Below are 26,886 nucleotides of genomic sequence, written 5' to 3'. Positions count from 1 at the left end.
GCGCGCCTAGGTGGGTTGTCCCCACCTGGTGGCCCCGATGACCCTGAAACCAACGCTATAAAATCACATTATTCCATTAAAAAATCGGGGAGAAAGAATCATCGCGTTTCATGAGACAAAGCTGCCATCGTCTCCTGTTTTTCATCGGGTGGCCAGATCTGGAGTCCGTTTGGGGCTGTGGAGAGGGGGATCTTCTATCTTCGTCATCACCAACACATCTCCATCACAAATTCCATGATGCTCCCCACCGGGAGTGAGTAATTCCTTTGTAGGCTCGCTGGTCAGTGAGGAGTTGTATGAGATTCATCATGTAATTGAGTTAGTTTTGTTAGGGCCTGATCCCTAGTATCCACTATGTTCTAAGATTGATGTTGTTATGACTTTGCCATGCTTAATGCTTGTCACTTTGGGTCCGGGTGCCATGATTTCAGATCTGAACCGTTTATGCTATCACCATTATATCCATGTTCTAGATTCGATCTTGCAAGTTATAGTCACCTACTACGTGTTATGACCCGACAACCCCGGAGTGACAATAGTCGGGACCACTCCCGGTGATGATCGTAGTTTGAGCAGTTCATATATTCACCATGTGTTAATGCTTTGTTCCGGTTCTCTATTAAAAGAGGCCTTAATATCCCTTAGTTTCCAATTGGACCCCACTGCCACGGGAGGGTAGGACAAAAGATGTCACGCAAGTTCTTTCCATAAGCATGTTTGACTATTTACGGAATACATGCCTACATTATATTTATGAACTGGAGCTAGTGCCGTATCGCCCTAGGTTATGACTTTCTCATGATGAATATCATCCAACGAGTCACCGATCCAATGCCTACGAATTTATGTTATATTGTTGTTTCTAAGTTACTACTGTTGCTACTGCTATCGTTACTACTACAAGATCACTACTATCACTGTTACCATTACTATTGTTGCTACCATTACTATAAAACTATCATATTACTGTGCTACTAATCACTTCTCTGCAGATAATTAATCTCTAGGTGTGGTTGAATTGACAACTCAGCTTCTAAAACCTTCAAATATTCTTTGGCTCCCCTTGTGTCAAATCTATAAATCTGGGTTGAATACTCTATCCTCGAAAACTGTTGCGATCCCCTATACTTGTGGATTATCAAGACCTTTTTCTGGCCCCGTTGCCGTGGAGCATAGCTATATTTGTTGAGTCACTTGGGATTATTATCATATTGTCACTATGAAGAATCTGAAGGAAGCTAAGACTAAGATTTTTCCCTCAAAGACGAGGGGAGGTAAGGAACTGCCATCCAGCTCTGCTTTAGATTCACCTTCTGTTATAAGTAAACTTGCAACACCACCACATGCTATCAATTCTGATATGTCGCAAGTTGTTGATGATGCTACTTCTGCTATGAATGCTACTCGTGATGATGCTAGTACCTTGATTAATGATGATGTTCCACTAGGTGAATTTCTTGATGAGCAAATTGCTAGAGTAAGACATCCTAATATTGTTGAATCTGATGATAAACTTGAAACTGAAAATCTTGAAACACCAACTAGAACTAGTCCTCCTAGATATGAATTGACAAAGGTACCAAAAGGTTATACTATGAGTGAGGAGGCAACTAGAGATATTCTTGCTTGTAAGGATAGAGATAATCTAGAGAAATTATTATGCAATTATAAAGAAAGATCTCTGAATGCTAAAATGAAATGTGATCATGAGTTTTCTACTTCACCTATCTTTATTGATGATAAGGATTACGAATTCTCTATCAACCCAGAGTTAATCACTTAGGTTGAATCTAAGCCTTTCCATGGTTATGAAACTGAAACTGTTTTGGCACATCTTACTAAGTTGAATGATATAGCTACCTTTTTTTCTCATGATGAGAAGATTCGTTATTACTATATTCACAAGTTATTTCCGTTCTCATTAAAGGGTGATGCTAAAGCTTGGTACAATACTCTTGCTCCTGGTTGTGTGTGTAGTCCCCGGGATATGATTTATTACTTCTTTGAAAAATATTTCCCCGCTCATAAGAAACAAGCTGCCCTTCAGGAAATATTTAACTTTGCACAAATTTAAGAAGAGACTCTCCCACAAGCTTGGGGTAGGCTTCTCCAATTTCTTAATGCTTTGCTTGATCATCCTCTTAAGAAAAATGAAATACTTGATATACTCTATAATGGACTAACTGATGCTTCTAGGGATTTCCTAAATAGTTGTGCTGGTTGTGTTTTCAGGGAACGACATATTGGGCAAGCTGAAGAATTATTGAATAACATACTGAAAATTTATGATGATTGGACTCCTCCTGAAACACCTATTAAACCCACTCCAAATAAGAGGGGTATCTTATATCTCAGTCCTGAAGATACACAAGACGCAAAGAAATCTATAAAGGGAAAAGGTATTAAAGCCGAGGATGTTAAAAATTTACTACCTATCAAAGAAATACATGGGCTTGAAGAACCACCACCACCTAAGGTGGTAGAGGTAAAATCTTTAATGAAATTCAATGATAGTGATGATCACCTTAATAAACATCCTAGTCAATGCCTTTATGAGTGTTTGATAATTACATTAGAAAAATCACTTTAATGCAAATGTTATGAAACAATTGAAATACAACTTTGATATGATTGCTCGCTTAAGTGACTTGTTATTTAGAATCTCATATGATGTTAGAGGTGTAGGAAAGCATGCCTCTATGGTTCAAACTCAATTAGAACAAGTTGCTAAATCTGAAAGGGAATTACTTGATGAAATGAACAATAATATAAGTGACTTTGCTGTTAGAGCAGCAATTAGAGGAGGTAAAATGACTCAGGAACCACTTTATCCTGAGGGACACCCAAAGATAATTGAACAAGTCTCTCAAAGAATTAACACTGATACACATAGTCCTTCTAAATTAAAAAGAAGAAGAAAAATAATAGGACTTTGCCTGCCTCTAGTGAACCTGAACTAGAGAAACCTCCTGATAATGATAATGAAATTTCTATCTCTGATGCTGAAACTCAATCTGGTAATGAACACTCACCTTCTGATAACGAAAAGGATAATGATGAGGTTCATGAAGACACTCAACCAAATGATAAAGAACCTGACAATGATGTTGAGATAAAACCAGTTGTTGATCTTAATAACCCACAACCCGAGAATAAAAGATATGACAAAAGAGACTTTGTGGCTAGAAAACATGGAAAGGAAATAGAACCATGGGTTCAAAAGCCTATGCCCTTTCCACCTAAGTTAACTAAAAAGAAAGATGATGTAGAATTTGAACACTTTGTTGAAATGATTACGCCAATCTTTTTGCGAACTCGCTTCACTGATATCTTAAAAATGCCTCCTTATGCAAAGTACATGATAGACATCATCACCAATAAGAGAAAAATACCGGAAGCTGAAATCTCCAGTATGCTTGCTAATTATACTTTTAAGGATGGAGTACCTAAAAAAACTTGGAGATCCGGGAATACCAATTATACCTTGCTCCATTAAAAGAAACTATGTGAAAACTGCTTTATGTGATTTGGGAGCTGGTGTTAGTGTTATGCCTTTCTCTTTATATAAAAGACTTGATTTGAATAAACTCACACCTACTGAGATGTCTTAGCAAATGGCTGACAAATAAACTGCCATATATACCTATCAGTATTAGTAAGGATCTGCCCATTGTTGTTGCTAATGTCACTATTTTGACAGACTTTGTTATACTTGAGATGCCTGAGGACGAGAACATGTCGATAATCCTTGGTAGACCCTTCTTGAATACTGCAGGGGATATTAGTGATTGCAATAAAAGCAAGGTCACTTTTCATATCAATGGTAATGAGCGTATGGTGCACTTTTCGAAGTAACAATTCCAAGTGAATGGTATTAATGTTATTGAAAAATCTCTGACAATCACTATTGGAAGTTTTCAACTACCTCAAACTACTGTCAACAAGAAATATGAAATGCTTATTGTTGGGGACATTCATATCCCCATTGAGGTAACTTAGCGATTTACGAAATTTCTTCAGTTTCATATTAATCGAAAGTGGTTGTTAATAAGACTTGATCAACCTTATTAATGGACCATTTTTGAGAGCTATGAATTCATGAATTTAGTGAGCACTACCTTCTGTCCCTACCTTTTGTTTTCTGTTTTTCTTAGTTACATAAAATAAAATGCCATGCTTTGTCTGTTTTTTTAGTTTTCCGTGCAATAAAAAATGACCCAAAAATAGAAGTTCTCAGAATGCTCTGAATTTTTAACATGATTTTTTCCTGAATATTTCTGAATTTCTGGTGCAAATAATATTAGAGGGAGGTGCACCAGGTGGGCACAACCCAACTGGGCGCCCCAGAACCCCCAGGCGCGCCCTGGTGGGTTGTGGTCACCACGTGGGCCCCCTCACTTACTTCTTCCCACATTATCACATTCACCCAGAAAAAAATCACCATTCCACTCTCTCTCGTGTTCTTGCTCCCGAAACCGAAGATTTCGATCTCTTTGCTCGAAGCTCCATTTTCGAAACTGTTTCGGGATTTGTTGCTTGCTATGTGACTCCTCCATGTGTCCAATTAGTTTTTGTTTTAGTGGTTTGTGCTTTGAATAATTAGCTACTCTTGGTGTTGTTGTAGATGAGCTTGCATGTTGAATTCTTAGAGTTCTAAGTAGTTTGAATGCTTGCTATGGCCTCCATACATCCCTATGGGTAGTTGCTACCATTCTTATGAAGTTTTGTTAATAAATTTTTATGACCAAAAATATTCAGAAAATTGTACGCGAACATTATAAATTTCTTTGGAAGGAGTTCTTTGAGGAGAAGATCCTCGGAGGCATCTTCTAGCAGCAGCTCCACTCGTCGGTCTTATGTTGAACCAAGTGAATGTTCCATTCGAAGTGCTACCACCAAAACATGCTTATGGCCGTGCAACGATTATATGATGAGTGTGGGCATTAAGGAGGAATTTCAGCAATATGTTCACAATGCCGATCTTGGTCCCTACATTTCGGATAAGTGTGACCAACACCTCATCCTCACCGAATCATTTGTCAAAGGATTTAAATTCCTCCCCCGCGAGTCTAGGGTGTCATTTAAACTATATGAAAATCCATTTACCATTTCTCTAGAAAGGCTTGCTCACCTCTGAAAAATCCCATTTTGGAGTTCGCTCGATGAGCCACTGAGGTCTGAGTTTGAAATATTTTTTACTAGTCTTTGCTATGGTGAAACTAGGGGAGTGAGGCAAGGTCAAATAAAGAGCATTCATTTTCCTGCAATTCAGTATTTCGCATTATTTAATGGAAAATGTATTGTAGGCAAACAGGATTGTAGTACACATTGTGCCCCTGACCTGAGCCTCATACACACCGCTCTCAACGGTGATAGGATGAAAGTGCAATCATGCCCTTAATCATATTTTGATGTTGATGACAACATCCATGTTGGGACTAATCATGTTTATCAAGTATATCTCAGGATTATGTCTCAAGAGCTGTGTGTGGATCATGACTACGGACAAAAAAATATATACATATATCACTCGAGAGCAAAGACACAAGACAAAGACAGAAAGCTTCAGCTTCTTTTGTGGTTTGCTCTTGAGTATAGGGATCCCGCACTATTAAGAGGGGATCGTTAGATTTCGTGAAAGAACCTGCTCAAACCCACAAAATTCCCTCACATATCCTTTCTACATTCTTCCTCTAGCTTATGCACAAAGATTGGTATGTTTCTAAGAGGTTCAGCTATCAACGGACGCCCGAGAGTCTACGGACGTCCGGCTTCTCTCAGCCGACCGGGCTTTCGGCTCTCCCCGGTTGTCCGGTGCATCTCCAGAGAACAGATATTAGCGAAAGACCGATCTCACCGGACGTCCGGCCACCGGACGTCCGCTCACCTCCGGATATCCGGTGCACTTCAACAGAATGCTTATTTGCGGATTTCCAACCACACCGGACGTCCGGCCTCCGGACGACCGGCGCCTTCCGGGCGTCCGCTGACAGTGAGTTCCATACGAAGTTTGTGCCCCAGGCAGATTTTCCAGCGCCCGGACGACCGGCGGACTGGGCGGTCGTCCGGTCTAATCTGTGGCACCGGTCGTCCGGTACCCACCGGACGTCCGTTAGTCCCTATGCAATAAGTGGCTCACCGGTCTGTTTTACATTCACACTATATATTTCCCCCTCTCACGGGAGGAGGTTGACCATTCACTTTGAGCTTTCTAAGAACACATCTCACTCCCTCTCTTAACACCCTACACCAAATCCTAGATCCCGAAGGGGTTTGGGAACATCTGAGAGAAGTTCTCCAATCAAGTGATAGATCCACTCCTTCTCCTTCTACTCACCCAAGGAATTCGTGATTTGAGCAAGTTCTTGAGCATTCACCAACATTCTTGTTACTCTTGGAGGTTGGAGACTCCTAGGCGGTAGGAGTCTTTCGGAGAGGAATCGACCATTGTGATTACCCTTGGAAAAGTTTGTGAGGGTTTGGACACCACCCCAAGGTCTACCACTAGTGGTTGAGAAACGCCTTCATGGTGTTATCTCAAAGAGAGAATAGGGTGAGCTTTCATGGAGTTGGTGTGCCTTCGTGGTAACATCCACCTCTCTAAACGGTGATGTAGCTTCCCTCCAAGGAAGTGAACATCGGCATACATCCTCGTCTCTCGGAGTTGTGGTTATCCCTAACCCTAACTCCCTACTTCTGGTTACTTGTCTCCTGGTGTACTTGCTTACTCTCCTACTTGTGTTACTTGTTTACCTTGCTTAGCTCATAGCATCACACTTGCAATTGTTAGGCTAAACTTTATATTCCGCATTATTGCCTAAAATTGTTAAGTAACAAATAAAATTTGTGATTGTACCTATTCACTCCCCCTCTAGGTGCATCTCGATCCTTTCAATTGGTATCAGAGCCTCATGCTCTATTCTTGTGGCTTAACCGCCCTAGAGCGAGATGAACCCCGATGGGACTCCCCTTGTTGCAGATCCGAAGGATAAAGGCGAGGCTTCTTCTGAAGTCAAGTCCTTTACTTTTGAGGATCTAGAACGGGCTCTTGCTAAGAAAAAAGAGGATCATTATGCTTCTCTTGAGGCCTTGTTCCAAATGAGATTAGCCACGTCGTCCACAGTGCTTGCACCACTTTCGGGTGGTGCGACTTTGAGGCCAACTGTGCCTGCTCTGTCACCTGGTCAAGAACCTCCTAGAAATGATCACTCCAGTGTTCCTTGGCTTTATGCAAGACCCCAGGTTGAGAAACCAAAATATAATCCTCAAGGAAAACCTCCTTTACTTGATGCCACTTCCGATTTTGCCTTGTGGAGAGTTTCTATGCAGGATCATCTTCGATATGGAAACGATGAGATGCTGGAGATCTTGGAGTGTGGTTACCATGTGGTTGATCCAAAGAATCCTACACCAAGAGAAATTGATGACAAGAATCTCAATGACACTGCAACCGTGTGTATAAGGAGAGAAAGGAGACCGTTCGTACACATCACAAGTGCCAAGGAACTATGGGAAAGTATTATAAGATCCAAGACCGGTACCTCCACCCTCCGGAGTGCTTAATATGAAATTGCCAAGGGGCAATTGCAAAACATTTGTATGGAGAAAGGTGAAACTCCCAATCAACTCCTTGAGCGTCTCATGACTCTCACCGCTGACATTGAGTCATGTGAGTGTGACAAGACACAAGATGGATTCAACATGACTAAGTGATTCCTTGTGGATAAGTTGCATCATGCTCTTGCCCCATATCACCATCAAATGGTGTGGGACACAAGACAACACCATGCCTTCAAGGAAATGACTACAAATGACATCATATCCACCTTCCAACTATTTCAAGAGTCAAAGGCAAATGCCACAAAACATCTTGCCATGATGGTACTCCAACATCAAAGATGAATCTTGTATTGAAGGCCAAGCATGTATGTGAAGATGAGCAAAGTGAAGAGGAAGAAGAAGATTATGATTATGAAGATGGTGATGAGATTGAATCTGACGAGGGACCTTCATATGAAGACATGGCTCTCTTTGTCAAGAAGTTTAGTGCGGGAAAATTCAAGGGAAGATTTCAAAACAAGAAAGTAAGAAAATGCTACAACTATGAAGAAACAACCACTTATCCAATGAGTGCCCTTATAAGAAGAGAGAGGATAAACCAAGGTTTCCCAAGACCTTTCCCAAGAAGAAGTTGCCAAATCCTTTGAACACTAAGCTCAAGAAGAGAGATGGGAAAGCAATGTTTGCTCAAGAAGAATCTGATCTGGATGATGTTAGCGGTGTTGCCGGAGTTGCTCAAGACTCTCAAAACACTTTGAGGTTAGTGAACAAGAGTTGTGATGTGGTCACCTACAACTACATGAAAGATTACAAGGGCAACGCTCACAAGTGCCTAATGGCAAAGGCTGTGGTAGAAGATGGAGAGGACCAAAGCTCTCCTGACAAGGTCAAGGTAACCCCACAATCAAATCCTCCTCTTTTCACTCCTTCTACTCCTAGTGATGAGTATCTTGATGCGGAGGATAGTTATGAGGATGATGATCTAGATGATCCTATGCTTGCTAAACTTAATAAGTTCATGTGCTCCATCAAAGGAAAGAAGCTCACTATGTTTCGTATGCTTTTGGAGATGGTGAGTAAGCACACCATCACCATTAAGGAGCTCGAAACCCTCGTCGCCGAGGAAAAGGAAAAATGTGAAATCCTTGAGCGGAAAGTCCAATATGAGGAAGCACGAAATGATGAACTATGCTTAAAAATTGGTGCAAACATTGATGTTCATACTAAAGATCTTGCCTCCTTGAAAAAGGCTATTGACTCTTGCGAAGAGTTGATGAATGATAAAAGTAATCTTGTGAAGTATCATGCTGCTCTCTCTAAGGATTGTGAGGTCCTATCTGTGTTCCTCAATACTAAGGAAGAAGAGCTCACCCTTCTTACAAGAGTTTTGAGACGCTCAAACTTACTTATCTTGAAACTCTAGCCAAGGCTTCCTCTTATCCTATTATCAATGTTGATGCTTGTACTACTAACTCTAGTAGTGATCTAGCATCTATTCTTGAGGAAAATCGCTTTCTCAAGGCTCAAATCGAGAAAGGTCTCATGACATGTGCTCAACGGCAAAAGAACCTTAATGAGGTATTGAGCCAACACAATGAGGTGTTTGCCAAAGAGGGACTCGGGTTTGACCCAAGCACAAGCAAGAAGAAGACGTCCTCTCAAAAGTGCACAACCCCTCTAAAGCAAACATTTGGACGAGAAGGGCACAAGGAGAAAGGTAAGGTTGTTAGTGAGAAAGGTAAGGTTGTTAGTGGGAAGGCCACAAGGATGGAGAAGTTTATGCAAAATTTGTTCGTCCTCGAAATGCATTCCGATTCTATGCTATTTGGGTCCCTAAGACCCTTGTGACTAACTTGAGAGGTCCCATTGAAAAATGGGTGCCTCTAACCAAGTCATAAATTGTGTGTAGGTTGCCCTCTCCGGTGGAGTAAAATGGGTGATTGATAGTGGATGTACCAATCATATGACTGGAGATAACAAATTACTCTACGATTTCATGGAAGCTATTCAACCATTCATGAGCATTATGTTTGGTGGAGGTTCAAAAGGACAGGTACTCGGGTTGGGCAAGGTGGCTATCACAAATGACATGTCTCTTGCAAATGTCATGCTTGTCCATTCCCTTAAATACCATTTGCTTTCTATTCGCCAATTGGCTTCTGTTGGTTATGATACACTCTTTGGTCTAGCGGATGTGAAAGTCTTTAAGAGAGATACTCTCGAAGTGCCTTTGTGGTAGAGTTGGATGGCAACATTTACACGGTTGATTTCTCGAAAGAGAGCACATTCCATGCAACTTGTCTAATGGCCAAGGCCGACAAGGGGTGGCTATGGCATCGCCGGCTAGCCCATGTCGGCATGAGAAATCCTCAAGATATCTTAAAGGGGAATCACATCCTTGGACTAACCAATGTCTGTTTTGAGAAAGATTGTGTGTGTAGTGCATGCATAGCCGGGAAGCAACATTAATCAAAGCACCCACCCAAGAATATTGTGTCCACTTCAAGGCCTTTGGAGCTCCTCCATGTGGATCTTTTTGGGCCTCCTTCATGGGATAGTCTTGATGGGAAAAACTATGGACTTGTAATTGTTGATGATTACTCAAGATATACATGGGTGTTTTTCCTCAAGTCCAAGGACGAGACGAAGATCACCTTCATTAATTTTGCCAAGCAAGCACAACGCAAGTTTGATAAAGAGATCTTGGCAATAAGAAGTGACAATGGCTCTGAGTTCAAGAACTATACCTTGGAAGAATTCCTTAGTGATGAAGGGATTGAGCATCAATATTCAACTCCATACACTCCTCAGCAAAATGGTGTAGCCCAAAGGAAGAACCGTACACTTTTGGAGATGGTAAGGTCCATGTTGGATGAATACAAGTCACCACATAGTTTTTTGGGGCCGAGGATGTCAACACTGCATTCCATGCATCAAACCGGCTCTTCCTTTGCACTATATTGGGAAAGACTCCATATGAGCTCCTAACTGGGAACAAGCCAAATGTCAAGTACTTTCGTGTATTTGGGTGCAAATGTTTCATCCTCAACAAAAGAGAATGATTAGGAAAATTTCAATCCAAAAAAGTTGAGGGCATATTTGTTGGTTATGGATCAAACTCTCACGCCTATAGAGTCTACAACAAATCCAATGGATGTGTTGTAGAAACTTGTGATGTGGTGTTTGATGAATTTAATGGCTCCAATGGGGAATTTAATGGCTCCAATGGGGAGCAAGTTGATCTAAGTGATGTAGGTGAAGAAGATTTCTCTCAAGATATTTTGACCATGGGTGTTGGTGCACTTCTTCCAATGGAACAAGAACCTCATGATGATGAAGAAGAAGATGGAAGCTTCACACATCATCAAACTACTTCAACTCCCATAACACCACAAGCTCCTATTGTTCAACCGATGCCCTTAGTCCAAGTACAAGAAGATGATCAAGTCCCTCTTCATGATAATCTTCAAGAATAATATCATCATCAAGGAAAGAACAAGAAAGTCCAATCATTGATGATGAACCTCAACAAATGCAATATGAACAAGAAGATCTTCCACCACACATTAATGATCCATATGTTGAGGACGTGGATGATGGACATGAAGTTGAACCTCGAGAAACCCTAACCTCCATCATGCCTCGAGTGGCCGGTCGTGTTGATGTTGGCAAAATTCTCACCGGCATATCGGAAGGTAGAGTCACTCGTAAACATTTGACAAACTTTTGTGCTCACTTCTCGTTTGTGTCTAGTGTTGAACCTCTCAAGGTACAAGATGCATTGATGGACAACGATTGGCTCGTTGCTATGCAAGATGAGTTGAACAGCTTTGAACGCAACCAAGTGTGGTCATTAGTCAAGAGGCCAACTACGGAACACAGTGTCATTGGAACAAAATGGATTTTCAAGAACAAGCAAGATGAGAATGGTGTAATCATCCACAACGAGGCGAGGTTAGTGGCACAAGGGTACTCACAAGTTGAAGGTTTGGACTTTGGTGAGACCTTTGCCCCCATTGCCCGTCTTGAATCCATTCGCATCTTACTTGCTTATGCTGCTTTCAATGGATTTACATTACATCAAATGGATGTGAAAATTGCTTTCCTTAACGGTCCTCTACAATAAGAACTATATGTGTCACAACCACATGGGTTCGTTGACCCCGATCACAAAGACTATGTGTATAAACTTCATAAGGCTCTGTATGGCCTCAAACAAGCACCTCGTGCTTGGTATGATCATCTTAAGAAGTTTTTACTCGATGATGGCTTTGTGACAGGGTGATCGATCCCACTCTTTTTACTAGGAGGGACAAGAGTGATTTGATCTTATGCCAAACTATGTAGATGCTATCATTTTGGTTCTACTAACATTCATTTGTGCAAGAAGTTTGTGTCTTCCATGACCAAGAATTTTGAAATGTCACTCAATGCGGATTTGAAGTTCTTTCCCGGATTTCAAATTCAACAATTTCAAGAAGGAATTTTCTTGTCTCAAGAAAAATACCTCAAGGACATCCTAGAGAAGTTCGGCATGGCTGATGCTAGTCCATGTAAGACACCCATGCCAACCAAAATTGTACTCACTTCAGACACCAACGATATTCCTTTCGACCCATCTAAATACCGCTCTATGATTGGCTCATTGCTCTATCTTTGTGCATCTAGACCAAACATTATGTTCAGTGTATGCATGTGTGCTAGATTTCAAGCTTCCCCTAGGGAAAGTCATCATAAGGCGGTTAAGCACATTCTTAGATACCTTGTTCACACCCCAAAGTTGGGTCTCTGGTACCCCAAGGATGCTAAGTTTGATCTCATTGGGTACACGGATGCGGATTGTAAGTCCACCTCCAGTGCATGTCAATTTCTCGGTCGCTCTTTGGTAAGTTGGTCCTCGAAGAAACAAAATTATGTTTCTCTCTCCACCGCCGAAGCTGTATACATTGCACCCGCCAGTTGTGCAACTCAATTACTATGGATGAGGCAAACTTTGAAGGATTAATGTATCACCTATAGACATGTGCCTCTTCTATGTGATAATGAAAGTGCCAGCAATATTGCTGAGAACCCCAAAGATCATACCCGCACCAAGCACATTGATATTAGGTATCACTTCTTAAGAGATCATGTGGAGAAGGGTGATATTGACATTGATCATGTTGGCACAGATATGCAGCTTGCAGACATTTTCACGAAGCATTGGATTAAGCAAGGTTTTGTCAACTTAGGCATGAACTTGGTATCTTGGAGCTTGACAACATTATGTGAAAACTAGTACCCATGCATGCATTGTCATAATGTCTTGTCTTGATGGAGGCATATATTTAGGGGGAGACACTCAACTCATGAGTACCCTCACCCTCTGAAATGCATAAAAATAACAAACACTCTCAAAGCTACCATGTCATTAACTATGGGGATTTCAATGATGGAGTAGTCATTATGCACCCAAAGTTCCAATCTTTCTGGAGCCATGTCATGTATACTCATACATGGTGGTTGTAGCCATCGCTCTTGTCATTAGCACAATATATGAGCGGTATATGTTTTATTCTTGTTGGCATAGGATACTTGTTGCTTAACAGATTCTGCCTTTGCATCTTACTACGTACTGTAATCATCATCTCCTCATCATTGTTAGTAGCACAAATAATTGCACCCTACTCTTCTCAGAAATTCCTATATGCTACCGGACGTCCGCTATGTACCGGACGTCCGTAAAATCCTCTCTGGTGCCATATTTCTAGTCTTCCGCTGAGACCAGACTTCTGCTAATTTTTTCCCCTGGCCCAGGCACCGGACGTCCATAGAACTCCGGTCGTTCGGACTTTTCCCAGGCACCGGTCTTCCGTAAAAAGCCCTCTCTTGTCCTCAGGCCGGTCATCCAGTCTATCCGGACTTTCATTAATTCTTTCCCAGGCCCAGGCGCCAGACGTCCGTAGAACTCCGGTCATCCGGACTTTTCTCAGGCGCATATATATAGCGCGGGGTGCGGTTCGGATCAGATTACCCTAATCTGTTCGCCCCCTCTCCTCTTTTCCCCACCGCCGCCGCCCCTGCCTCGCGGCTCCTCGCCGTGGCTGCTCTCCGCCTGTGCCTCTCCCCAACGTCACACCGCTCGGGTCGCCCCTGTCTCCGGCGCGGCTCACTGCCTGCTTAGCTCCAGTCGCCGTCTCCCTCCGCGTTCTTCACTCCAAGGTAGCACCTATCTCTTTTCCCCTCATCCATCGATTCGATCTATGGTGGGGGTTTTTGATTTGGGTCTTCCTCCTCCTCTAGGTCGAGATGCCCAAGACCAAGCACACCGCGCGCAAGTAGGTCACAGGTGGGCCATCTCGCATGTCTCGTCGTGGTGGCTCCGATGACTCATAGGAGCGGGCTCGTCCTCGGAAGCGTGCCGCCCTTCCTCACAACTCATCTAGCAACTCCTCCTCGGAGGCATCCGACTATGAGGATGAACTGGATGACTTGGAGCATCCCGGGTTTGTTGCTGTTCGCACCTCCGCACCCAAGCCGGGAACTCGTAAGCCCACCTTCATGCCTCCTCCTCCTCCGGTGCAACCTCATAGTGATGCTCGTCATATCTCTCTTGAACCTCCTTTACCACTCGGCCGCAACGTTAAGAGGTTCAACGAGGTTCCCATTGCTTCATATCTTAGGTTGCACCATGATGTTGCTCAATTTACGGTTGCTAGTGACTCTCAGGACAATCGTTTTCGCACTAATGTCCAAGCTGACATCTTTACCACTATCATCATTCCTAAAGGCTTATCTCTCCATGTATGCATTGACTTAGAGCATATTCGTACTCATCCGGATAAATATCTGGGGGCTATTGAGCTCATTGAGTCATCTAATCTTGCTGCCCCATTTGCATTTCAACATGACTTTAACCAAGCTGCCATTCATCAATTCTATGCCACATGTTATTTTGGTCCAAATAACACTATCACTTGTATGAACTCCCACACCGTGCTCATGGCATCTTATTCTAAATTTGTTGCTGCACTTGGGTTTCTTGACAGCGGTTTCAAAATCCACAAGGATGACCCCAACCATAGGCCCAAGGGCATTGATGTATGTGCGGATTTTCTCAAACCAATAGAAACTTTGTCTAAAGCGGAGAAACCAAAGGGTTTGAACCAAGTCTCCATTTGGCTCTCCCCTTTCTACATCATCTATCAGTGTGTCATCCGCACCATCTATCCCAAGATGGGTGACAAGGGGTCTTGCAATAGATATTGCATTGATCCCATGCATCGCCTCTATGCATATCCAAAGGTGAAGATAAATGTTCCTCATTTTCTATGGCATGAGATCCATCTCGCTAGTTTTCAGCACAAGCTGGCCTTTCCTCATGCCCCCTTTCTTCAGGCTTTTATCAAGCGTGTTGCTCCATTTCCCATTGCCCGCACTCACTTGCATCAGCGATGGGTCATTCCACCTCACATGGCGGATGATTGGGTTCCTCCTCCTACTGCTACTGCTCGTCGCACCGCAGCTAGTGTTCCTCCTCCTACTGCTCGTTCTACTCCTTCCAGTTCTGCATCCTTTGGGTGCATTGCTCACTTTCTTGGGAAGGCTCACTCAGTAATGATGAAGGTGTTCACCTTCCATTGCTCCCAAAATAACGACGTTGTCACTCGCATGGTTACTTCCAAGAATGCTCTGAAGGCTCGTCTGAGAGACTCTGGAGTTTACGATGTGAGTGACTATGAACGTCTCCCTGATGAGCCACCTTCTGACTTTGGTTTTCCCTCGGGTCCTGAGTGGGATGACTTCTTTGACGAGGCTGGTGGCAGTGGTGCTCATGATGATGATGATGATGATGATTATCATGATGATGCTCTCTAATGCAGCTATGACCCCCTTTTAGGTATTTGATGCCAAGGGGGAGTAGGCACTATGCTGTTATGTCTTTATTAGCTTGTATCGAACTCATGTTATGTCTTTATTAGCTTGTATTGAACTCATGTTATGAGATTTTATAGACTTATGTTCTATGCTATATTGTCTTGACTATCTTGTGTATGAGATTGTTGTGTTTGTATCGTATTGAGGGGGAGCTCTCTTCATGCTTATTCTTTATTTATTGAGCTCCAAAAAAATCCTTTCGATATTTTCTTTTGTGCATATATGTTGTCATCAACTACCAAAAAGGGGGATACTGAAAGGGCAATCATACCCTTAATCATATTTTGATGTTGATGACAACATGCATGTTGGGACTAATCATGTCTATCAAGTATATCTCAGGATTATGTCTCAAGAGCTGTGTGTGGATCATGACTACGAACAAAAAAATATATATATACATATATCACTTGAGAGCAGACACACAAGACAAAGACAGAAAGCTTCAACTTCTTTTTCGGTTTGATCTTGAGTATAGGGATCCCGCACTATTAAGAGGGGATCATTGGATTTCGTGAAAGAACCTGCTCAAACCCACAAAATTCCCTCACATATCCTTTCTACATTCTTCCTCTATCTTATGCACAAAGATTGGTAAGTTTCTAAGAGGTTCGGCTATCACCGGACGCCCGAGAGTCTACGGTCGTCCGGCCTCTCTCAGCCGACCGGGCTTTCGGCTCTCCCGGTTGTCCGGTGCATCTCTAGAGAACAGATATTAGCGGAAGACCGATCTCACCGGACGTCCGGCCACCGGACGTTCGCTCACCTCCGGATATCCGGTGCACTTCAACAGAATGCTTATTTGCGGATTTCCGACCACACCGGACGTCCGGCCTCCGGACGACCGGTGCCTTCCAGGCGTCCGCTGACTATGAGTTCCATACGTCGTCTATGCCCCTGGCAGATGTTCCAGCGCCCGGACGTCCGGCGGAACGGGCGGTTGTCCGGTCTAATCTGTGGCACCGGTCGTCCAGTACCCACCGGACATCCGTTAGTCCCTGTGCAATAAGTGGCTCAATGGTATGTTTTACACTCACACTATATATAGCCTTCTCCCTCTCACGGGAGGAGGTTGACCATTCACTTTGAGCTTTCTAAGAACACATCTCACTCCCTCTCTTAACACCCTACACCAAATCCTAGATCCCCAAGGGATTTGGGAACATCTTAGAGAAGTTCTCCAATCAAGTGATAGATCCACTCCTTCTCCTTCTACTCACCCAAGGAATTCGTGATTTGAGCAAGTTCTTGAGCATTCGCCAACATTCTTGTTACTCTTGGAGGTTGGAGACTCCTAGGCGGTAGGAGTCTTTCGGATAGGAATCAACCATTCTGATTACCCTCGTGAGGGTTTGGAGACCACCCTAAGGTCTACCACTAGTGGTTGAGAAATGCCTTCATGGTGTTATCTCAAAGAGAGAATAAGGTGAGCCTTCGTGGCGTTGGTGTGCCTTCGTGGTAAAATCCACCTCTCTAAACGGTGACGTAGCTTCCCTCCAAGGAAGTGAACATCGACATACATCCTCACCTCTCGGAGTTGTGGTTATCCCTAACCCTAACTCCCTACTTGTGGCTACTTGTCTCTTAATCTTACTTATATCCTAGTGTACTTGCTTACTCTCCTACTTGTGTTACTTGTTTACCTTGCTTAGCTCATAGCATCACACTTGCAATTGTTAGGCTAAACTTGATATTCCGCATTATTGCCTAAAATTGTTAAGTAACAAATAAAATTTGTAATTGTACCTATTCACCCCCCCCCCTCTAGGTCCATCTCGATCCTTTCATAGGAGTTATAATCTTGGAGCGATTGTTGCACATAGGTTACAACACAATGCTCATAGTGGATATTTTTATGGTGGGATTTATATCACATGCTTAGCAAGAGGGCTAGGTGTTTCACCTTTGCCCTATGATCCTATTTTACCCACGCACTACCTAGACTTCGATGCTATGAAACGCCATAAGATCCTTAGTGGTGATCCTCATGATTTCACTCAAAGTTTGACATTTAACAAGGACTCCGTGGTAGACACATATTTGCCTGCACCTGCTCTGTTTGATGTTCATAATAGGGGAAGATATTATGTTCTTGAGAGCGAGGCCGGAGCTCATAACGCATCGGTTGCAGCTGCACGGCGGGCTGAGACATCCGCACCGAGAGCCTCCATGAGCTACCACTCCGACCACTACACAGGCTACCGACTGATTACCAAGTTAGGCCAAAAGCCTAAGCTTGGGGGAGTACGTATTCCCACCGACATTACATTCGTGTTCACACATTTTATTCCAGTTGTCGGTGTCTGTTGGGGATATAACTATCTGTGTAAGCCGCCCAGGAGGGGCCGTGTTACGCAAAGAAGACTTACCAGAGAGAAGCCCAAGACCAAAGGTGAAGGTGGCGGTTCACAGAGGTCTTAAGGTCCGTAGGCGACTTAAGGCCCGTTGTAATAAACCGCCATAGTAATATGACTTGTATCATAAGGTAGACTTAACTAGTCACCGAGCCGGACACTGTTTATAAGTCGGCCGGGACTCTGTAAGCCGTAGGGCGTCAACCCGTGTATATAAGGGGACGACCTATTGGCGGCTTAGGGCAAGAAACAACTCATCGAGAGCCGGGCATAGTGTATCTCGCTCCCTGGTCATCGAAACATCAATACCAACCCAACTAGACGTAGGCCTTACCTTCACCGTAAGGGGCCGAACTAGTATAAAAACCTCTCGTGTCCTTTGTCCCGATTAACCCCTTCAAGCTTCCTAGTTGCGATGGCTCCACAACTAAGTCCTTTCACGAGGACATCTGACGTGACAATTCCACGACAGTTGGCACCCACCATGGGGACAACGCACGGTGGATTTGAGTTCTTGAAGGGCAACTTCGAAGGGCTCAAGGGATATGTAGTGGGCCGGATGACCAAGAGTCGCCGCGGCAAGATCTACATCGACGACGAAGGCTGGGGCCCCGACGCCGGCTCAATTGAGTACGGGTACCGGGTCCCCTTCGTAGGGATCCACGTCTTCATCGGCCGGATTGGTGAGCCGGGACCTAAGCCGGACAACTGCACCGACCTCGTCGAGACGGCTCAGCGTGCGAAACCTGCCCGAGCTCAACCCGGCATGAAGCGTGTCTTTGTGGGCTGCGTCCACGGAAAAGAGCTTTCTGAAGGACCTGAAGATGGTGGTGAGACAGTCGTCCTCTCTGACGGTGATTCGTCCGCCGGTTCAACAGATTCGCTGTATCAAGTACAAGATGGCGTGCTTGGGGGATGTTCCGATGGCTTCAGTATTTCGGACCCCTGTGAGTCGCCGAATTGGGCAGGAGTCTTCATGGCTGGGACTCAACCCGGCCAAAACTCTACAGCCGTGGCTGCAATTACGTTCGGGATAGGAGCGGCCGGGGCAGGAGGCCCTGTGCGCCCGCCGGCTCAAGTGCTGATAGACCTCATGGACAAGCTTATGGCCCTGTTAACCGCCACGGTTATCCCTGCGAACAAAGATGAGCATGACACAGAGGTAGCACGGGTACGTGAGGAGATAGCTCAGGCCAAGGAGGCCTTGGCAGCTAAGGATACTAGATTAGCTATGGAGCGGGTGGCTCTCGACGCCCGGGCACAGCGGTTGCAGTCAGAGGCTTACCAGCTCACAATGAGCTTAAACGCGTCCAATGAGGTAATGAGGAGGAGACACCAGAAGACCCAATCCTGGTTACCTCCGAATTACGACCCTCGGGTTCTTTTCGCTACACCCGGATCCGGCCCAAGTAACCCGCCAGATGCCAATCAGTTTATGTAATCCGGAGCAGGAGGACCGGCTCAGGTCGAGAGATGCCACCTCCTCATGTGAGCATGGCACCACCGCGTTATGTGTCGATACCGGAGGGTCACTTTTCCAACCCCATGGAGAATTTAATCGCATCGTCAGCGCGTCTGGCGGCTCTTCCAGTGGACGGTGATGATCCAACAGCGGTGGAGACCCGGAGGATCAGGTAACTTGTCCAGACGGCCCTGGCTCAGCAAGAGACCTATTCTTATAGCCGAGATAGGATTCATTCAACTCCTCCGCCTTGGTTAGCACCGCCTCGTCAGAACCGGAGCCTGAGTTACAGCAGGCACATGGAGTCTGAAGCTTTGTCAAGCAACGCACAATGCCGTGACCGACATGGTGGCTATAACCCGGTGCAAGACCGAGTACGTCAGGAGAATGAGCGGGCGCCTCAGCTGGCGGCTCAACAAGCGGCTCAACAGGTGGCTCATCAGGATATTCCAGAGTATCCAACGACTTCTATGGAGATGGGAGTAGCTACCAGAACCGGTGGTGTTCCTTGTTTGATACCGGCTTTGCGCAACGTGCGCCTTCCCAAGGACTTCAAGGGACCTCGGAAGGTGCCGAATTACACGGCTGACTTATAGCCTGGAGCATGGATTGAGAGTTATGAGATGGCCATGGAGCTGTTGGAAGTCAGTGACGCGGCAATGGCTAAATACTTCACCATGATGTTAGATGGAACGGCCCGGTCTTGGTTAAAAAGTTTACCACCCAATTCCATTGGTTCGTGGGAGGAGTTAAAAGCCCGTTTCATCTAGAACTTCAAGGACACCTGTAAGCAATCTATGTCAATCGTGGACTTGACGAATTGTAAGCAGGGGGAGGGTGAATCCACCACCCATTGGGTACGCCGAGTCAAGGAGATAATTCATTCCTCTCATAAGATGGATGCCGGCTCTGCAGTCCTCACGTTGGAAAAAAATTGCAGCTTTGAGCCGCTGAGGCAGAAACTGGGGCGCCTTAAGCGTGACTGCAGGGATATGGGTACGCTAATGGCGGCTTTAGTCAAATATGCCGATTCTGATAGTACCAAGGATCCCGCGTCTGACGATGAGAAGACAGGGAAGGGAAAAAAGAGCGGTAATGGAAAGGGTCAACAGCACAACCCAGGGAATCAAAGCGGCAATAAGCGTAAGGTGGACGGCAACCCGGAGCTTGTAGCCAACGCTAATACACAGGGTAATAATCAGAGACGTAAGGGTAAGTGGCCTCGATCCGGCAGGTCAGGCCCATCTCTTGAGCAGCTACTCAATGAGCCCTGCCCGAAACACGGCACCCGGGAGCACCCCGCTACACACCTGTGGAAAGATGGCACGATCATGAAGGCGTCTAAAAATTCCAATACCTTTGATGGTAGTCATGGATCTGGCGGCGGTTCAGGGGCTGGCGGCTTTCATGGCCCGGGCGGCGGTTCAAATTCTGGTTTTCAGGGACAGCCGGGTGGAAATAATTAGCAGCAAGCTGGTCAGGGAGGACAACAGTAGCAGCAGTCGGGTTATCAGAGCCATCCGAAATAGTTGAGTGGTGGGCAGTACCATGTGTTTACCACTAGCTTATGCAAACGTGACCAGAAGGTTCATAAGAGGGCCATAAATTCGGTTGAGCCGGCAATTCCTTGTTATTTGAGATGGTCAGAGCAACCCATCATTTGGAGCAGAGAGGATCACCCTCCACGCGTCGATAATCCGGGTCAGTTAGCCTTGGTGGTAGCACCCCAGGCTGGTGGATATAAATTCACTAAGGTACTCATGGACGGAGGTAGCAGCATCAATATACTCTATTATGAGACCTTTCAGTGTATGGGGTTGACTGAGAAGAATGTGAGAACATCCAACACTGTTTTCCATGGGGTGGTTCCAGGCAAGTCGGCTTACCCAGTTGGCAAGATTGAATTGGAGGTGGCCTTTGGAGATGAGTATGACTCCAGGGCTGAGAAGTTAACGTTTGAAGTGGTCAAAATCAGGAGTCCATATCACGCTCTGTTTGGGCGACCGGCTTATGCTAAGTTCATGGCACGACCGTGTTACGTTTACTTACAGCTCAAGATGCCAGGTTACAAGGGCACCATCACTGTGCATGGGAGTCGAAAGGTGGCCTTGGAATGTGAAGAAGGCGACGCGGCTTACGTTGAGACTGCCTGTGCCACGGAGGAGCTCAAATTCTATCAAGACAATGTTAACCCGGCGGATATGACCTCCCTCAAGAAACCAACTACTGAGCATGACCCGGCGTTGAAGTTTAAATCGGCCGTTGAGACAAAGCTTGTTGACTTTACCCCGGGAGACGCCTCTAAGCAGTTCAGTATCAGTGCCAATTTGGATCCTAAATAGTAAAGCGCGCTCATCGAGTTCATCCGTGAGAACCGGGACATCTTTGCATGGAAACCTTCTGACATGCCGGGTGTACCGAGGGAACTCGCTGAGCACACTCTCAATATTGATCTGAAGTATAAGCCGGTCAGGCAGTTTCTTCGACGGTTCAACGAAGAGAGACGGAAAGCTATTGGGGAAGAAGTTGCTTGGATCTTAGAGGCCGTGTTTATTGTTGAAGTTTTTCATCCGGAGTGGTTGGCTAACCCGGTGTTGGTGCTCAAGAAGAACGGCACTTGGTGGATGTGTGTGGATTACACAGACTTAAACAAGGCTTGTCCGGCTGATCCCTTTGCTCTCCCCCGTATTGGTCAAATCATTGATGCTACGGTGGGTTGTGAACGTTTGAGCTTCTTGGATTCTTACTCTGGTTATCATCAGATCAAGATGGCAGTTAAGGACCAGGAGAAGACAGCTTTCATCACTCCGTTTGGGGCCTTCTGTTATGTATCTATGCCGTTTGGACTCAAGAGTGCCCAGGCGACTTATCAGCGATGTGTGCAGGACTGTTTGCACGATCAAATTGGGCGTAAAGTTCATTCTTATGTGGATGACATCATGGTGAAGTCCAGAGAAAAGGAAACCTTAATATCTGACTTGAGAGGGACCTTTGACAATCTCCGGGTTTACAAGATGATGCTTAACCCGGCCAAGTGTGTGTTTGGTGTACCTGCAGGCAAGCTCTTGGGTTTTCTGGTGTCAAACAGAGGCATTGAAGCTAATCCGGAGAAGATCACGGCGATTACCTCTCTGGCTAAACCGGCGTGTATCAATGATGTTCAGCGCCTGGCGAGACGTGTTGCTGCTTTAAGCCGGTTCATAAGCCGGTTAGGGGAGAAGGCCTTACCGCTATATCATATGATGAAGAAAACAGACACTTCCGTCTGGAGCGATGCTGCTAACACTGCCATTGAAGATTTAAAGAGACAGTTGTCTGATAGAGAGCCGCTATTGTTATATGTGGCTGCTAACTCGCGGGCCGTCAGTGTTGCCATCGTGGTGGAGCGTAAGGAGGCAGGCAAGGAGCAACCGGTTCAACGGCCGGTTTACTACATCAGGAGGTTCTCATTGAGTCTAAACAAAGGTATCGACATTGGCAGAAGCTTGTTTATGGTGTGTTCATGGCAAACCGCTGAAGCGGTACTTCAAAAGTCATCCTATAACGGTGGCAAGTTCAGCTCCTTTGGGAGACATCATTCAGAACAGGGAGGCCACAGGACGAATCGCCAAGTGGGCTATTGAGCTTGGGCCTTATGATTTGAAGTATATGCCCCGTACTGCCATCAAATCTCAGGCGTTGGTGGACTTTATCAATGATTGGACAGAGTTGTAGGCACCTGAGAAGAAGCCAGATAATATGTATTGGACTATTCACTTTGATGGGTCCAGGCAGTTAGAAGGCTCAGGGGCTGGAGTTGTTTTAACTTCCCCTCGAGGTGACAAATTTCCTTATGTGCTCCGGCTCATGTTTCCCTATACTAACAATGCAGCTGAGTACGAGGCCTTGCTCCATGGTCTCCGAATGGCCAAGGAGATGAATTTGAGCCGGGTAAGGTGTTTGGGCGACTCAGATCTCATGGCTCAACAAGTCTCAGGCACATGGGATTCTAAGGATCCCCTTATGGCGGCTTATCGGCGTGAAGTAGATGATGTAGCTGGGCACTTGAAAGGATATCAAGTGGAGCATATTGATAGAAGGAAGAATGAGGCGGCTGATGCGTTAAGCCGGTTGGGATCTCAGCGTAAGCCGGTGCCGCCTAACACCTTTCTTGATGTTTTGCATAATCCTTCGGTCAAGGTGCCTACAGAGGAGGAGCTTGCAGTACCAGACCCGGAGGCACAGTTGGTGGCCGCACTTCACGTCATCCCAGATTGGACATTGCCATACTTGGCTTATATGACCCGGGGGGAGCTTCCTGAGGATGAGACCTTGGTGAGACAAATTGTCAGGCGGTCCAAATCCATGACAATTGTTAATGGCGAGTTACATCACCTCAGTGTCCCAGGGGCATTCCAGCGTTGTGTGTCACCTGCGGAGGGTCAAGAGATCCTTCGAGAGATCCATGAAGGAGATTGTGGTCACCATGCCGTCTCAAAATCTCTGGTGGCCAAGGCTTTCCGTCATGGTTTTTATTGGCTGACGGCTCATGCTGATGCAGAGGATCTTGTTAGCAAATGTGAAGGATGTCAAAAATTCTCACGACGAGCTCATGTGCCGGCTCAAGAATTGAGGATGATTCCAATTACTTGGCCGTTCGCAGTCTGGGGGCTTGACATGGTGGGACCCTTCAAGAGGTCTAAGGATAAAAAGACACACCTCCTGGTGGCAGTGGATAAATTTACAAAGTGGATTGAGGCAGAGCTGGTCAGTCAGTGTGATGCAGCCACAACAGTTCAGTTCATCAAAAAGGTGATCTTTCGTTTTGGTTTTCCACATAGCATCATAACTGATAATGGCACTAATCTCTCCAAGGGTTCCATGGAAGAGTTCTGTCAACAGAGCATATCCGGCTTGACGTTTCGGCTGTTGCTCATCCTCAATCCAATGGTCAAGCAGAAAGAGCTAATCAGGAGATCTTAAGGGGTATCAAACCACGGCTCTTCGTCCCTTTACAGTGAACTCCGGGTTGTTGGGTGGAGGAGTTACCCTCTGTGCTGTGGAGCATCAACACTATGCCTAACAGATCTACAGTTTATACGCCTTTCTTCATGGTTTATGGAGCAGAGGCAGTTCTGCCAAGTGACATCCGGCACGATTCGCCCCGTGTTGCGGCTTACGTTGAGGCTGATAATGAAAAAGCTCGTCAGGAGGCACTTGACTTGTTGGATGAGGAGCGAGACTTGGCAATAGCCCGCTCAGCGATTTACCAGCAAGACCTTCGTCGTTACCATAGCCGCCGGGTCAGAAGCAGAACCTTTCAGGAAGGCGATTTAGTGCTCCGGCTCATTCAGGATCAGTCTGATATGCACAAGCTATCCCCTCCTTGGGAAGGACCCTTTGTGGTCAGCAAGAATCTGAACAATGGGTCATACTACCTCATTGATATTCGAGAGCACAAAGACTCACGTAAGTCGGAGGAAGAGACCCGCCGGCCGTGGAACATAGCCCATCTTCAGCCTTACTATACTTAAGCCATCGGCTCTTAAGATGTATATATTTTGACGATGTATATATTATAAAGTAATAAAGCAGGACCTCTGTCCTTTTTTTTCTTCACCCTCAAAAGTTTATATGTTTTTTTGTCAGATGGTGGACACAACCAATAGGGAGCGGATCATATCTGAATCCGGCTTTACCTTTGGTCCGCCTTATGATCATATCTGAATCTAGCCATGATCACTTGGGGGCTTCCTGTTCAAACATGGGTCGTATCCGAACCAAAGAGAACATAGCTGTCGATACCCACTTGATCGGCATACTGCCAAACCTACTTGGGGGCTTCTTGATCATATTTGAATCACAGCTTAACCCCTTTGGGCCTGACGTGGATCGTATTCGAATCAGCGTCATTAAACAACTCTTATGGTCACTTGGGGGCTTCCTGTTCAAACATAGGTCGTATTCGAACCAAAGAGAATATAGCTGTCGATACCCACTTGATCGGCATCGCCAAGCCACTGGGGGCTATATGATCATATCCGAATCTTAGCTTAACCCCTTTGGAACGGTTTACTGATCGTATTCGAATCAGAAGCCTGTAAATTATTTTGACTATCCTGCGACCTTGTGAAAGGCATTATGAGATGTTTTGTCTTTCCGGTTTAATATTGGTCACACCAGGTTGCTAAGTGCCAGGTGAGCATCATATCAACAGGAAAGATTATCAAAGGATCACAGTTATGCTATTATGCTTATGTTTAGCAAAGCATAGTCATAAACCAGCCTGTTTATGATGTTTTTTGGTTTGCATTCCGGGTTATCAATACTTTCCGCGACCCGGGACGCGATAAAAGGCCAAGGGAATTTTGCTTGTTTTATGTGCAGAATAAGTTAAGTAAATTCAATACGCCATGGAAGCAAAAGCCAGAAATATATAGCAGTGCCAGCTTACGAAAGTGTTGAGCGCTAGGAACATGCGCGAAGGCATGTCAAACATTGGGAAGTTTTTTCTACCCTATTACAAGACTCCCCAAGTCTAAATAAATGAAGCATTGTTTTTTGCAAAAATACCTGGCGATTCACTCCTTCGGCGGGCTTGAAGACTCCGGGTTATCCTTCTCCGCTTCTCCGTCGGCTGTTTTGTCCTGGAAAGTAGACGAGGCCCAGTCAATGCCGCTCAAAGCTTCAAACTCAGCTTTATCATCTATTAAACCGGCTGGGTCCACTTCAGGGGCAAAAGTATGCTTACGAATTGGAGGGATCAGGCTGATTCGATCATATGGAGTGTTTGGAATTCTCCGGTTCTCACTGTCATAAGCCGGCGCATACTTGCTAAGGTCAGTGTCGTTTCCAATAAGGGTTGCCACGGGGCGTATGGCTTTGACGCAGGCAGTGAAATCATGGTCGTCAAATACAGTGTCATCTTCCTTCAGACTTGGGTATCCAAGGGCAAGGTCGGCCGGGTCTAGTTCTGGGAGCCATGCTTTAGCCCGACTCAATGAGGCTACGGCCCCGGCTCTTGAGGATGCCCGCGTTAAGTCTTGGATCAGCTGAGGAAGAAAAGCGAGGCTCTTCAACACGTCTTGCAGAAGGCAGGGATGTGGAGATGATAAGGCTACAACGGCCAAGGCGCGTTGTGACCCGGAGTATAGCTGTTCCACTAAGGTGTAAACTGCTATAAGCTTGATCAGCATGTTTTGCTTCAGGTTGGTACTCCTGGGGCCTGTATGTGCACAAGCATAACAGTCAGCCGAAAGTAATTATTACAATAGTCATTTTAAGGTTACAATGTTTGAGGTGTTGCACAAGAACTTACCGAAGATGGCTGAGACCATTTGAGATATCTGCCGTTTTAAGTTGGACAGCTCGGTTGTTGCCTCTGCAAGAGATGCTTCTGCTGTCTCGGCCCAAGTCACCAGGGAAGCCTTCTCATCAGCCCAAGCTTTCTTCTCCGACTCAAAATTATTCTTCAACTTCTCATTTTCAGAGACGCTGAATTCAAATTTGGAGTTGGCCTTCTGAGTTTCAAGTTCTTGAGTTTCCAGACGACTCTTCAGGACAGTAAGCTCTGATTCAAATTGACTGGTGGTGGCCTGCATTGACACCACGTTA

This window comes from Triticum dicoccoides, chromosome 7B (genome assembly GCF_002162155.2).
Source record: "Triticum dicoccoides isolate Atlit2015 ecotype Zavitan chromosome 7B, WEW_v2.0, whole genome shotgun sequence".
Classification (NCBI taxonomy): Eukaryota; Viridiplantae; Streptophyta; class Magnoliopsida; order Poales; family Poaceae; genus Triticum; species Triticum dicoccoides.
This window is presented reverse-complemented; position numbering follows the sequence as displayed.